The 16,125-nt window shown below is 42.9% G+C and overlaps 1 protein-coding gene and 1 long non-coding RNA gene across 2 annotated transcripts in view; one reads left to right on the top strand and one right to left on the bottom strand.

Moving 5' to 3' along the window:
* Positions 1-16,125, top strand: part of RTF1 (RTF1 homolog, Paf1/RNA polymerase II complex component) — a 306,552-nt gene that overhangs the window by 187,253 nt on the left and 103,174 nt on the right.
* Positions 4,914-14,986, bottom strand: LOC138260369 (uncharacterized). The gene is made up of 2 exons (XR_011198846.1): positions 14,768-14,986; positions 4,914-8,768 (listed from the first exon to the last, which is right to left on the bottom strand). It is a non-coding gene; the product is annotated as an uncharacterized lncRNA (long non-coding RNA).

The following is a 16,125-nucleotide window of genomic DNA, read 5'->3' as shown; positions in this document are numbered from 1 at the left end:
CAGATGTACACTGGGTAAGTGACATTTTCAATATATATATATATATATATATATATATATATATATATATATATATATATATATAAAATATGCACCAAGGTTCTGGTGTACCTGGAGCTCCTGTGAAAAGGATGGTAGGGACTCCTCAGGTTCTAGTGGCAAGGTCAGTGAGGAAAGGTACTTTACAGTCAGCCTTATGCGCAAGACCGTTATGAAATATACCAAATAAGAATTACCCCAAAAAATGTAGGTCCATGTAAAGGACCCTTGATCAATGGCTCCTATCCTGAATCCAGAGTGCAAACCATTTAGCCTCTTTCTGTCCTTATTGTTGTTACTTCACACAACTAGTCATTTTCCTTTAACCAAGACATTCTTCTTCAAACCTAAATTGCTAGGCCTCCCTTGAAGAAAAAGGGGATATCAAAACTAAAAATTGCACAGATAGTGCTCTGACCCGAGGTCAGTTTAATGAATTGCAGTCGCCGGAGTACTAAAAGGCAAACAGAATGGTGTAGTCCAGGTAATGTGGGGGCTCAAAGATGCTGGATGATGGTCCAGGGTCCAAGATTGTTGTAAGCTGGCTCCAAATGACTGAGTTCCAAGAAGGGTTGCTAGCCCCCAACTAGCAGGCAAAGATGTCAAGTTGTTTTTGTCGTAGGTGGCAGGGCTCAGAACTCCAGGACGGGGTGATGGGAGGCACAGCTTTCTCTCAAGATAGATGGACGAAGCCACGTGGGTACCGAGTTTGAAATCAGTATTTTTAGTGTCTGGTAAATGTGATTCTAGAGCTTTCTTGAAGATTACTGAGTGTTTCCTGTGAATTGGAAAACTCTCTCTAGAAGGAGACGGGCAGGTAATGGAGATCTTTAATTAGATGGCTGGGCAGCTGAACAAATGACCAAGCAAGCATTTCAGGCAACCTCATGGTCATAAAAAACACGTCTGTTTTTACTAATCCGCACCAGATGTTCATATAGCAATGCCAAGCATTTGAACTTAATTAGATCTTGAAATAATGCACTCTAAAGTGCAAAGCATGTTTAAATAAAGTGAACAGCAGAGTACATGACACCTGCCTAACTAGTCAACAGGGGACACGGCTTCTGCTCAACTGGAAAGCAGTGACAAGCATGAGGAACAAAAAAAAATCACAGGCAGACCTGGGTATGACACTTACCAGCCTTTTTCTCACATCCAGAGACACAGGCATAGAAAGCCTTTCACACAATGCATGTGGCATGAGCTGTTATGTAATACCTCGAAAGGGCAAACATATCAGGAAAGGAGAATAGTACTTTGCATCTTTCACACATACAAGGAACAAAGGGAATTATTGCAAGATGGACAATACAATACTATCAAAAGACAGCAGGAATAATGCCGAAGGAAAAACCACAGGCATATCGAAGAAGGAAGTAACGCTCTCCTTTCTAGAACGCCTGGCATTAGACAATATCTGTGCAGCTGCCACGTGCTCTTTAATACACACTTTTATAAAGTATTACTGTGTGAACATTTAAGTCAACAAGGAGGCAGAAGTAGGACAAAGGTGCTAAAACCCTATTTGTATACACACCCTCTAAAGGATCCAGCCTATCCTCAGGACAGGATTCAATAATCAATGCACAGAATTAGAATCCAGAAAGATTTACACAGCAAAACAAATGGTTACCTACGAGTAGGAGTAGTTTAGCAGCTTGAAGTGTCTGGATTAACATACGACTCACCCATGTCCAACAATAGAGGTGTATTAACAAAGGAATCTAAGCGAGAGAGAAATCAGTAGAGGCAAGGGAAACTAAATGTCAAGTCAGTAAGCATAAATGGTGTTCAGCATCCACCCAAAAAAAAGAGTGAAAGAAAAGAGACTACAAAGTTTTTCAAGACGCAAAACTCCTTTTGGGTTTCTGTGTCCTTAAGAAGGTAAACTTTAAACTGGTTTGGTAAAACAATTTTTGCTTGTAGAGGTACTGTCTGAGAGAGAGTTGACTTAAGTGAAAGTCCCTAGATTGTTCTACCCCATTAACTTGGGACCTGCACAGGAATATCCCTGGGTAAGCGGAACATCATCGCAGAAGCAAGGTTTATATTTATGGCATTTATAAAGCACAAACTGTATCCTTTCTTGCGGGTATCCTTTTAAACCATCAAAGAACCAGGCAGTACAGGGGCCCTGAGATATACTTCCACAGCTGCCGTCAGATCCTCAAATAATAAACTGAGGAAATATTTCGCTTTTCAGAGTTTTTCCATACCTGAAAAGTTTGGTCCCGTTTCTGAGTTGCATCAGTAGTTTATTCCATCTTCATGCAATAGTCGTACAGAAAGCTGGACCTCCAAGCATGTGTGGATGAGAATGAAAAACGTTTAACAAAGATGGTTCACTAGATCTCAGAGGATAAGAAGGTTGATACCATTTGAGGGAGAGAGATGACAGCTAGAGGAAAAAAAGGTATACTAGTGGGAGAGAGAGGAAACTCTAAGCATCCAAGCACATTTATAATATTTATTTCCAGACATCAACAGGGAGATGTACACCCAGCACCATGAGAAGCAAGGTTTGGAAAAAGGAATGATGAAGTTAAACTTTGAGGATGTTTTGTGATACCCCCTAATATTTGGGATGGTCCATAACCAGAATGTGCACACGTTTGCAGTAACATGCTGACTTACTTTCACTGTAGGGGTCAGAGAGCATGCTATCCTTTTGCCTGGCTCTGTGTAGATGGTATAGTGGATATTATAAATATTCTTGGCATTTGGATGAGTGCACTCTGGCTAGATAACTTGCCAGATATTGAGTTGACGAGGCGTGTGTGTTGAGCTATTGCCTAAGGGATTTATTATTTGTTCATCTAGCCTGGTTACTTCTTTCAGGTGTGACTGTCTGACCTCTGTTCACTCTGCTAATCTACCCCCACCTGGCATGGTATGCATAGACATTAGATGTATAATTAGGATTTTGATGTTGATGATGAAAACTGGAAAAAATGATAGAGAGCAAAGTGCATTTTCTCTCCCAACAACACAGGCCATACTATAAAAGAACACAGGCAAGGTTTCTGATGCCTGGGCAAAATAAAATTCTTGAAGTTTCACGTTTAATTTGCATCAGCCCTTTAAAGCAACAATTATAGGCCTAGAGGCAGCAAACACAAGTTAGCGGTTTCTCCGTAACCAAATAGTGACTCTAATGCTACCTCTGTCATGATGCCCTCTAGTTCCTTTCCTCCAATTACAAAAAACCCTTTTGGTGAAGATCAGGGTAATGAATCAAACATGATAGCAGCTACCAATTTCCACCAAAAACAGGCAGATATAACAAAGATCATGCCCCATTTCTAGAAGAGATGAAGTCTCTATTTGTGAAACAGACAATTAGGCAGAGTCTGCTCTTGGAACTAGGTTGTGTACTCTGTTACCTATTTCCAAAGACTATTAAAAAATGGCCATCTCGCATTTACTGGTAGAAACTACATGACTACACCAGACTTGCAGGATGCATTCTTCCACATTCCTATGCAATGGATGCTTCACCCAAAATTTTAATTTGTGATAATTTACCAGTTCATTCTGTATCAGGACACCACCACAAGTGTTAATGAGACGTCTAGCATTTGTGTGAGCATAATTTATGTTGTCTGTGTTGTCAGGTCTACCCTCACCTCTACAGTTGGTGTTTGAAGGGGAAGACCATTTAGAAATGCGAACCCCTTACTCAATAGATAATTTTTGTGATCTTCAATCTTGGATTCACATTGGTGTGAAACATGTACATTCCATTCTCTCCAAATACAAACCTTTTTAGGATTTAATTCAATTTAGTAGTGGGTAAATCTTATTTCCTATCAAATAATTGTGAAGCCCATTCCTCCTATGCTCATGCCACAACCTCACACAGTTAGAAAGGTGATGACATATTTGCAGAGGTCTCAACCACACATGGCAGTCGTAACTGAATGAGTCTAAGAGGTCTGCATTGTCCCCCTCTGCCAAAAAAGTGGAAGGGATGGCTGCAGAATTCCTTTATTTTATTTTTACAGTTTGTTTTTGTGATTTCAGGGTCCTGGTTATGACATTAGGACATTTAGGAAGCTGGCTCTTTATATGGCATATCAAAATGAGATCTAGCATACAAAGAGTCCAAGGGTTCCCCGACTAGTGGACGGGGACTTGCTCTAGCAATCCCAAGATGCTCTTTTTACATGTTATGTGGGCAAGCAGCCTTAGGCTTATCAGAGAGGAGTGTTAGACATCTGCAACTACACACTGTCAATAAATGAGAGAACTCAATAAAGAGAGCAACACCAATTTATAAAAATAGCACATATCTTTACATATGTTTAGACACCAAAATCAATATGATCAGGGAAGTACTTTTTGCAAGTATCTTTACAGTTTTGGAAAGTCTACACTTAGTGCACTTTTTGGAAGCTGCAATGTTTTCCTGTGGAGAGAAAAACAAGTACTCCATTCAGGTATAGTACAGCGATAAATGGGATCAATCTCATGGGTTTAAGGTAAGTACTGGCCAAGGATCGGGACCGCAGCAACGGGTCACACCGGACGGCACTGGGGCGTCTGGGTGCAGAGGTGTAATACGACGTCAAGTGCCCAATGTTAGTCAACAGGAATGGTCCGGTTGGAAAGAGGCTGCAGGTTTGGACTGGGAGTCTAGTTGAGGAGAACAAACAGGTGAGTTCAAGTCTTGAGATGCTCAGGGACGGAGGAACAATCCTGAGGCGCTGGGTTTTCTCCACTGGGAGCACTCATGGTTGAGGGGGACTGTGGGCAGAGGCTGCAGGTCGCGTTGGTTAGTCCACAGTGGGCTAGCCAAAGTTTGGCTTTGTCAAATGCACATATTTGCAGATACTTACAAATGCATTTACAAAGGAGCTTGACACGGAGAGCCGGAGTGAAAAATCAATGACCAAAGGTCTGTTTATTTTTGCTGCAGCAAAGAGGACAGGTTTACCACTGGCATCCCAGGCCCGAAGTAAAGTGTGCTGACATAAAGCGTTTAACAGTGATATTTATACTCATACATCAAAGGATACATAAAATGTGTAACTAATGATATACGTCATACAGATATTTTTAAGGAGTTAATCAGTATCCACACACTTGTTCCATTCCCAGCCTTGTCCTTGCCTCCCTTCTGCAGCTGCCTGACTCCCCACATTCTTGAGACCCTTCAAAGGATTACGTTGTTCAAAGGTATAGATATCAGCCTTTCCCTCCCCAAAATACCACAGCCGAGGTCAGTTAGTTATTTGAACACACAATTATAATGAATACAGTGCCCCAGTTAGGGAAAGAAACCAGCTGCAAGCCCATGGCGTGGAACCAGGCTTATTTTACCTAAACAAATATACATAAGATAACATATGTGATAGACAGTGCGTTCAGAGACAACAAAAGCTCAAACTTACACGTGTAAAAGAAACGAAGCAATTCAAAATGAATTCTAACAATCGACCCTTTTTGAGTTTTTTTTCTTCTGAACATAATAAACGTTTGAATAGTTCTAAATTTCCTCATATATGTTGAATTTTACTCCCACTTCATTGAAATTTGCATTCATGGGGACATAAACAACCGATGGGTATGAGCAGCCAGTATCTGCAGTGAGGACAGTGGGGTCAATAGCCATTAGGGAAGTTATTTCTTCTCTCTGCATCATAGCTCGATTGGTTTCTAGTATTTTCACTGGCGGAAGTTTACACAATTTTAAACAGGAACAGAGAGCAGGTAAGCACTGCACTAATAAACAACTTAATACAATAGCTATTATTATAAAAAGTATGTCTTTAAACAACCAGCCCCACCCCCCAAACCAAGACCATAACCATGATAAACTCCAATCGCCTCCTTCATATTGGCCCCCCTTTTCAAATACCTGTACTGCTTCTTTTATTTTCCCAATATCCAATTCTATCTCTGATGACTTGTTGACGAAATAACAGCACTTTTGCTGGTACTGATGTTGGATTAAAACACATACTCCTCCTTGTTGTACTGTAATCAAGTCTAGGGCAAGCCGATTTTGTATCGCCAATTGGGCTGCAGAGTTTATCTCTACCTGTATACTTCCTATGGCCTCTCTGGTGGCATTAAATGCAATGGCTAATTCAGCTGACATATTCATCATTGCCAGTTGCAAATCGAAAATTCCAAATCCGGGAATAAGAACATGTAATACTTGAAATACCCAGTTCTTTCGCTCCTCCAGTATGGGTGTCCCTCGTTTGTACCTATGTGCAAAACTCCCCATGTTAAGGGGCTGGGAAGATGATATATTTGATATCACAGTAATGTTGGGTGCCAAATATGCCAGTGAACATATCCCTTCCCAGTTTAGAGGCAGTACTTTATATGCAGTTCTTCCACATACGAAGTACATGCCTCCCTGGATTTGTGAATTTATAATGCTGTATTTTATTCGAGGCAATCCTACACCCTCTGGGGTGTCATGCTCAGAATTATTGCAATATTTGTAATCTTCCCAGATTGTATTTAGCAATGATACATTTGCCCAGGGTGCAACATATGAACATCTAGCCGTCCAGAGGGGGCCAAGGAAAACCCGGGACAATATTACAGGTGAATTTTTCCCATTTCTATCTTGTTCTCTGGAGGGATCATATATCAATCCTTCTGGATCTACTAGAATCTCATTTTCTCCCACAGTCAGGTTCCAATAATTCACAGTGTAATTTTGATGAGTCCCATTAATTAACGCTGTCCAATTTCTGTCTATTTTCTCCTCTCCTTCAAGATCCCAATTCCCTGTTTTTATATCAAATAACAAAGTGTAAACACACTGTTCAGGAGGGATCTTTCCCATGTATTTTGCCTCTGGGTTTTGCCCATAAAAATAGGTACCAAAACATATGGGAAACATTTTAAGTGTGGCATTCTCTCCAGGCATCGGGGAGAGCTTGTATTCTGCCTGGGTATTAGGGAGCACCGCACACCTAGGGTACCATTGATATTCTTGTTGGTCACATCTCCAAGTGGTATTTGGTACAAGACACACTTCCCCTCTTTCATATTCGCTTGGTGATACTGGTACTTCATAAAGGCCTATAGGATCCTCGGGGTGTCTAGACAAGTGCCGGCAAATCCAACAGTCAGTGAGACTTAATGTCTCCGCTAATTTTCCATGAACCTTTATCAATGGATGTAAGGTAGGATTTTGCAACAATGATGCAACACCACTGGACATTATACATATTAACATAAGGGTCACTAGGTACTTCATTATGGTTTTGTAGAAATAGTTATAAGGCCACTCTTCCCTATTCTCTAGAGGGATATTTGTCCTGCCAAATGGATATATCTTCATAATTTTATTGTGCTCTTCTCCTTGGTCCTACAACTTTTCTATGATACCGTTTTACTCGTCTCAACCGCCTACGCGTGTTCAAAAATATACTCACACAATTACCAAATATGTAAATGCAAAATATTGATATCACTATACTAATAATCATATACGTATAGATACAGATAAGTAAATTTTTCCTTCAATGTTCACACCCACTAGGGTTCAGCACCGCCGTGCTTTACACTCTAGCAGTTAGGCTGCACTGGTTGGTCCAGGACAATAGAGGTTGGCTTGATCCTAGGTCCCTTAGCTTCTCCTTTTCAAGTTTTAACTCCTGGTGAGTCTCAACTCCCAGTGAGTAAGCCGCAATACTTCAAAGTTAGTCTTCAGTATAGTTTGTCAGTTTCGTTCAGTGTCTCAGCAAAATGAGGGCGGAGGCCAGCAATTTTCAACCAGATTAGTGATGTGCTTGGGTATTAAACAGAAAAAGGGCACCTTTCTTCTTTTTTTACCGCTGGGACTACAAACCGCACCAACCCTAATGGCTGGCCGCTTCCGTAGAACTGGTACTTGGTTTTTTTTTTTCTTTCTCGCCAGTCACAGAACTGTTAACTCCATTTACCCACTGATTGAATAGCGTTGCACAAGCTGCATCCCACTATACTTGTGTTCTCGTTGAGACAATTGTTCTGACCAATGTTCTGGTGTCGTTGCACAGGCTAGTCACCCGTGTTCATGCTGGAATTTTAGTCATCACAGTCATTTACAACCTCGTCGCCCAAAGTGTGCGTAACAACAGTGAGGATAGCTCGTTTTAATGCTGGTACATCAATGGCATCGGAAATGCCGGTGGCGGTGAAAGCGGGGAACTGTATTTCACAAAGGCAGGCGTGCCGTATTCTGCTGAGCAAAGGATTCCTTGGCCATTCAGAAGAGACCTCAGTTTGCAATTCCAAACTAGGAGCTATCAGGGTGATGTAAATGTAGCTTTTCGTAGGGGTCACCACCTTACGCACCTTCAAAATTCTGTTCATTTGGATGGGCGAGGACGCAGGTTGTATCGATGAGTTTGTTGATCTTCAAACAGCAACTCTTCGTCACTGGGCTGCTGTGTCACCGCAGGAGCAGAAGTAGTACTTGAAACCTGTGGAGGTGTTTCCTGTCTCCCTACTTCGCTGTAATCAGGAGACAATGGTAATTCTGCTGTTAGAGTACTCTGTAGTGGAATTGGTGCACGCTTACAGTGGCTAGCATGTATCCAGTTTTTCCTTCCTTCCACTTTCACCGCTGTCTGTGTTGCAAGCAGTACCTGGGCTGGCCCCCGCCACCTGGGCTGAAGACTGTTGGTTCTTTGAAAATTCTTTGTCATAAGCCAATCCCCTGGCTTAAAAGGGTGACCAGGGCCTTCAAGAGGAGTCGGTAGGCTGGCCTTGACCTGTTGGTGGATCAAACGCAAATCTTTAGTCAATTGTTTACAGTAATCTACAAACAAAGGATATTGCACTTCAGAAAGCTTCTTTGGTCGTGGTACCCCCCAGATATTGGCTGGCCTCCCCATGACAACTTCATAGGGGGATAATCGTGACTTGCTACTGGCAGTCATCCTGATGGACATTAATGCTAGGGGCAAAGCATCTGGCCATTTTAAGTTGGTCTCAGCACAAATCTTAGCTATTTTGCTCTTCAAGGTGTAATTATACCTTTCTACAAGGCCCGCTGATTGTGGGTGATTTGCAGCATGAAATCGATGTTTGATGTTAAGGGCGGTACAGACCTTCTCCATTACCTCATTAGAAAAATGACTGCCATTGTCACTCCAGACTAATCGTGGCAAGGCGTATCTAGGAAAATATTCTTTTAGTAATATTTTGGCGGTAGAGAGGGCACCATTGTCTTTTAATGGGTAGGCCTCTATCCATTTTGAAAACATGCATACTACCACTAACACGTATTTCAGTTTGTTACACGGTTCCATGTGGATAAAATCCATCTGTATAGCTTCAAAAGGGAGATCAGGAGGGGCAAAGTGGCCAGCGGGCGTAGGGGTCCCTTTTCCTGCATTGTGCACTGCGCACACCATACAACTTTTAACCAGGTTATTAGCAGCTTTGGATATCAGAGGATTACTCCAAACATGGTCCAAAGTTGTCTTGATGCCTTGGGCACTGATGTGTGCAGGACTGTGGGCCATAGTAACCATAGCGTGTACATAGCAATTAGGTAACATCCATCTTCTTCTGTCTGTGTCATCTGTGTAACAACCCTCACTGTCTAGTCTACCGTTCTTCTCCCACTGTTCCCTTTCCTCTGCCGTTGCTTCTGCTTGAATATCTCTCACACACTGCATGGTATTTTCTAGTACTTCGTACTGGGGCTCTCCCTTGATGCTACTCTCAACATATGCATTGTCAAATGGTGCTCGTGCTGTTGCTTTCGCTGTAGCATCTGCAAAAGCATTTCCTCGTCCTATATCATCAGTAATTTTTTTGTGGGCACTACACTTAATGATTGCGACCTGACGGGGCAGACTGAGAGCAGTCAAAAGTGTCACAATCAAGTTGCCATGCTGGATGGTAGTGCCATGTGACGTGATAAAGCCTCTATTCGCCCAGAGTCGCCCAAAATTATGAGCTACTCCAAACGCATATTGGCTATCAGTGTAGATGTTAACACTAAGATGTTCACTTATTTCACAAGCTCTGGTGAGGGCAATTAATTCTGCAGCCTGTGCCGAATTTTGCGGGATTCTATGAGATTCAACCACTGTTTTGACTGTGGTGACGGCATAGGCTGCAGTGGTCGTACCATCTGGTAACTTGAAGCAAGACCCATCTACAAACAGCTCTCCCTGTGGGTCAGATAGGGGAGTGTCTGTCAAGTCTACCCGTCCCTTAGTTTCTTCCTCAGTGGCAAAAATGCAATTATGATCAAATTCCACATTGTCCTGAGGGAGGGGTAGTAACGTAGCTGGGTTCAAGACATTGCACCGCTTCAAAGTAATATTTGGACTGAACAATGTTAATTCGTAACCCGTTAGACGAGCACTGGTGAGGTGCTGCGTCTGTGTCTTGTTTAACAAAATATCAACGGCATGAGGAACCATCACAGTGAGCGGATTGCCACCAACAAACCCTTCACTTTGTTTCACCGCAGCTGCTGCAGAAGCCACTCCTCTAAGACAAGTAGGCAAAGCTTGCGCCACAGTGTCCAAGGTGGAAGAGAAGTATGCACAAGGGCGTTGTCTCCCACCCTGGGCCTGTGTCAAAACAGACAATGTACAGCCATGCTTTTCATGCACAAATAAAACAAATGGTTTGCTGTAATCCGGATTACCCAATACAGGAGCAGAGCACATCGCCTTTTTTAATTCTTGAAAAGCCTCCTCACATTTGTCAGTCCAAGGTACAGGAGAGGGCACATCTGAAAGTGTCAGAGCAGTCAATGGTTTTGCTATAAGTGAAAAATTTGGAATCCACTGTCTGCAAAAAGATGTAAATCCCAAAAATGCTCGGACTTCAGAAGGGGTGCGTGGTGCAGTCATTGTATGAACCAATTTAATTCTGTCTGGATGTAATCTCCTTCCCTCCTTAGAGAGGAGGTGTCCTAGATAGGTGACCTCCTCTCTACAATACTGCAATTTTGGAAGGGACACCTTATGGCCTAGAGGTGCTAAATGATGTAATAATGCAACAGTATCAGTCTTACATTGTGTCATGGAATCTGAGGCAATTAAAATATCATCAATGTACTGCAACAACGCAGAGCCTGTGGGTGGATTGAATTGGTCTAATTGACGTTTAAGACATTGACTATATATGCTCGGGGACTCAACAAAGCCCTGTGGAATTCTTGTCATCGCGAATGATCTACCAAAAATCGCAAAGCTAAACAAATATTGAGATTCTTCGGCAATTGGAATGCTAAAGAAAGCATTCTTCAAATCGATTACGGTGAAAAAACACGCAGAGGGTGGTATCATGGTGAAAAGACTATTCATGTCTGGGACCACGGGAAACTGGGGAATTACTATTTTATTAATTTCTCGGAGATCAATAACTAATCGATATACTGTGTTATCAGTAAATGATTGCTCACCATCTAATCTATTAGCATCATTTCGTTTCTTTACAACAGGAAGGATTGGACTGTTACATGGGCTGCTCACTATTTCCTTTATGACACCTGCATGCACAAGATCAGATATGACTGCCTTGAGCCCTTTTTCGCTTGATTTAGGTAATTTGTATTGAGGAACACGAGGTAACCGGGCACCTGGTTTGATTTTTATTACAATAGGGTCGATATCCATAATGCCTACATCATTCTTGCCTTTGGCCCATAAGCGAGGGTCTATTTCCTGTAGCTCTGGGGGTAAGTCGTATTCCTGTGAGAACATGCACCGAGTTGGGGAAACACTATCCATAGTTACATAGACACCATCCATTGAACAGTGAATAACTGCATTTAATTTCTTTAACAAATCTAATGCAAACAGGTTTTCATTGCAACCTGATGTTAAAGAGAGTGGCGTGTGTACTGTAAATGGGCCTACAGTTACTCTCATAGGTGTTGAGATGGGGCTCACCACGGGGATTCCAGAAATCCCAATTGATGTGGTATGAAGCCCAGACAGGGGAGCCCCGGGGACTGCAGAATGTGCAATAGATGTTCTGGTGGCACCAGTATCTAGAAGAAACTTATGGCCCTCTCCTTCGATTTTTACATCAATGTAGGGACCATTTTGATCTACAGGAATACTTACTCGCCCCTGGCCCTGTCTGTGGCTGTCCTAATAATTGTAGGATTCAGAAAAGAAATCATCAGCATAATATTGTCGTTCAAATGCATTGTCAAAAATATTAGTGTTACGCGGGACCTGATTCTCATTCTGCGAATTCTGATCAGTTCTACCTCTTCCTCGTCCTCGTGCATTACCTGCCGCGTTCCCTCTATGAAGTGACATACTTTGTCTTCCTTCCAGTAATGGGCAAGTATCACGCCAATGTCCATCCTGCTTACAGTAGGCACATTGGTTGATATTTAATCGGCGGTCTTGGGGTGGTGCAGATGCACCTCGACCTCGACCCCTTCCCCGTCCCCTTGGTGGGCCACCCCTTTGCTGAGGGGTTGCATCCCGCTGAGGGTATGCCTGCTGTAATAATACCTTTTTCTTCAATTCTTTTACTGACTTCTCATTCTTTTCTAATTCTTCCTTGTACCTGCTCTCATAGTATTGCGCCATCTGCAAAATCTCTGCCTGTCCCTTCGTCATCCACGAACTCTCTGTTGCTTTTAATTTTTGTGATATTTCAGGTAGAAGGCCATTAACAAAGCGTTCTACAAATAGTGTGACACCTGTTACGGTGGCGAGGTCTTGACCGCTAAAATCTATGAAAGCTTGTTCAATTCGAGTAAAATAATCTGGGACATCTTCACCTATCTTCTGTTTATAAGTGGCAAGCTTTCCCCAATCCACAGTCTGAAGAGGTATAACAGTTTCTAACTTAGTCAATATCCGATTAGGTAAATCTAAAATATCCTGATGCGGCAGGGTTCCTGGTGCCCTTTGTGCTTCATGTGCTTCTAAACCCCCCCATGTATTTCCCAAAGTAGGTGCATCATCTACTCTTCTAATTTTATGCCAAACTTCAGGACCCAATAAAACACCAAAAAAATAGTCAATGTCTTTGAGTGTCATGGTTGTGGTGGAAATGGCAATTCTAAGGTCCCGATAGAATCCAGCTGGATTCTTTCGAGGGTCTGGCAAGTCTTTCTTTATAGCCATTACCTCCTCCCTTTTCCATGGTATGTGAACAAATTGGGCCACCGGCACGGGAGCTGGTTGTCCGGCGGCAGTTGCTGCTGCGACTGCAGCTGCAGTAGGCATATCAGGGTGCACTTCCCTCATTGGGTACCCCTTGTCATATCTATTTAGAACATCTTCCCTGGCTATGACACAAATGCGTACTCCCTCATTTATGCTGCTACTATCAAGAATACAAGCCCTACTGTCCCGCCATAATTGGTTTAATTCTTGTTCATAAGGGAGAGGGGTAGAATCTGTAATGCAAGACTTCCAATCCCTCTCCAATTTTTCAATCATATACAACAGTGCTAATTGCTGTCCAAAATGTGACATCTGTTGTATTGTGTCCATAATATCGGTGTGGGTGTAAATAAGATGTGACATCCAGTTATCTGACTGATCCTTGATAACCCGTTTTTCCCAATCCCCAATAGTGGAGCGGGTACCAGGGGGCGAAATCGACTTCATATGTGTGCTCCATATGGGTGGAAGTGAGTGAGTGGCTGTGCACCGTCGGCGTTGTCCATTTGGGGTATTAGGGGCAGGGGACATTATTGGTAACCTTGCAGTGTTGGCTGGTAGTGGTGGGGCAGGTGGCGGAGGGATTAGGACTTGGGCTATTTGGGTGGCTTGAGCTAGAGGCTGTGGTGGCTGTGGCACATGCTGCTGTAGTGGTGCACCTGGATTTCCCAAATTGTGCCCTTGCCCTTGCTGCTGTTGCTGTGCCCCCATGATAGGTTGGGCTACTGCAGGGGGTGTGTAAGGTGGAGGTGCAGTAGGGCTATTATCTAATAGCTGTAGCATTACCTCATCTTCCTCTAATGCATGTTTGGGTTCTGTTGGCTTTGATACATAACTTCCCTCCACCTGGGCCCTATGGACTCTATCTTCAGACTCAATTCTTTTCTGGGTTTGGGAATGGTGGTACAGGGCGGCTTTCTGCATGATGGTTCTCCGGTTCTCCTTCTCTAACAGTTTATCTGACTTCGTTTTTCTTTTGGTGGCCTCAATTTCCCATTTTCTGTATACTTCAAACATATGTTGTCTAGCCTTTTTATGAAACAAACATTCCTGTAGGTAGGTTAGTTTCTTTAAATCAAAAGACCCATCCTCCGGCCACTGGAGGTCAGGACAATGTCTAGTATATTTGCGCCATATACTATTATACAAATTATTCTCTAAACCATAATCCTTTAACATGTCCCACCCTGGTGTTCCCTCTTTTGGAATGGGTTGCTTTTTATCTAAACGTGGCACATAATTTCGGCGAAAACAAAGACATAACCCTTGCCAACATTTCTTATTTCCCATATCTAACCTTTTAATTTTTTCAAAATGCAACACGCACCAAATTTCAAAATGCAACCTGCACCGAAAAAAAAAACCCTTTTTCAAATGTGCACCAAAGAAAACCTTTTCAAATATTTACCAACTTACAAATTGCTCCAGGCCTGGGCAAATTACTCAAACAAGAAAAACACATGTAATACAAATTGTCAAATGGTACCTTGTACAAATGCAAATTTACCAAGAACTAATCATTCCCAAAAATGATAAGTTATCCAAAAACAATTATTCTCTCAAATGCAAGTTAAAGCAGACAAATAGCCAGCGAGGAACAGTCTTACCTGACTATCTGCTTTTTCCTGGATTTCTCTCCGGCCGCCCGTGTCAGACTAATCCGTCAAGATAAACACCGATGTTTCAGGGACTTCGCTGGGACATCATGAGAAAGCGGGGGGAAACCTGCCCGGTGGATAAGATGCAGCTGCTTCTGAAACTAAGTCTTTGTGCAGGGGCCCCTGGAATCTACACCTCCGGAACGGCGTCCCCCCACTGGCAGCACGTCTCGTGACAGAGCTACTGCAGATATCCACTGGAAGGTCCCTGTTCGGGCGCCAAATTGTCAAATGCACATATTTGCAGATACTTACAAATGCATTTACAAAGGAGCTTGACACGGAGAGCCGGAGTGAAAAATCAATGACCAAAGGTCTGTTTATTTTTGCTGCAGCAAAGAGGACAGGTTTACCACTGGCATCCCAGGCCCGAAGTAAAGTGTGCTGACATAAAGCGTTTAACAGTGATATTTATACTCATACATCAAAGGATACATAAAATGTGTAACTAATGATATACGTCATACAGATATTTTTAAGGAGTTAATCAGTATCCACACACTTGTTCCATTCCCAGCCTTGTCCTTGCCTCCCTTCTGCAGCTGCCTGACTCCCCACATTCTTGAGACCCTTCAAAGGATTACGTTGTTCAAAGGTATAGATATCAGCCTTTCCCTCCCCAAAATACCACAGCCGAGGTCAGTTAGTTATTTGAACACACAATTATAATGAATACAGTGCCCCAGTTAGGGAAAGAAACCAGCTGCAAGCCCATGGCGTGGAACCAGGCTTATTTTACCTAAACAAATATACATAAGATAACATATGTGATAGACAGTGCGTTCAGAGACAACAAAAGCTCAAACTTACACGTGTAAAAGAAACGAAGCAATTCAAAATGAATTCTAACAGCTTTGCCTTTGGAGGGCTGAGGGACCACTTTGGCACCGTTGGCCCACTTCAACACGGGCTGGTCTACACGGGTGCGGTGGTAATTTCTGGTGTCAGGTTTTTTCGGAGTTCTCTCAGGTCTCTTGGGGTGCCTGCAAGATGCATGGACTCCACAAGGAGTTCCTGGGTCTTTGTTGCAGGCAGGCAGGCCTCCCAGGCTTTCGGAGGCACAGCAGCTTTCAGAACGCGTTAACTTTGGCACAAATCAGCAGGAACACCAGGGCAGCTCTGGGGCCAAGTCAGGTGCTTATTCCTCTGGCCTTGCTTTTGAGGCTCTTGAGTGTCCTTCGTAGGTCAGCAGGAATCTGATTTCCTGGTGCCAGGGGCTCCCCTAAATACTGAATGTAGAGGCATCTAGGGGAGTGTATGGTACTAGTCATTGGGCTTCTTACCCCTGGGGTCACTATGCCCCCTGT

This window comes from Pleurodeles waltl, chromosome 9 (genome assembly GCF_031143425.1).
Source record: "Pleurodeles waltl isolate 20211129_DDA chromosome 9, aPleWal1.hap1.20221129, whole genome shotgun sequence".
Lineage (NCBI taxonomy): Eukaryota > Metazoa > Chordata > Amphibia > Caudata > Salamandridae > Pleurodeles > Pleurodeles waltl.
The sequence above is the reverse complement of the archived record's forward strand: the minus strand, read 5'-3'. Positions and strand labels throughout refer to the sequence as shown.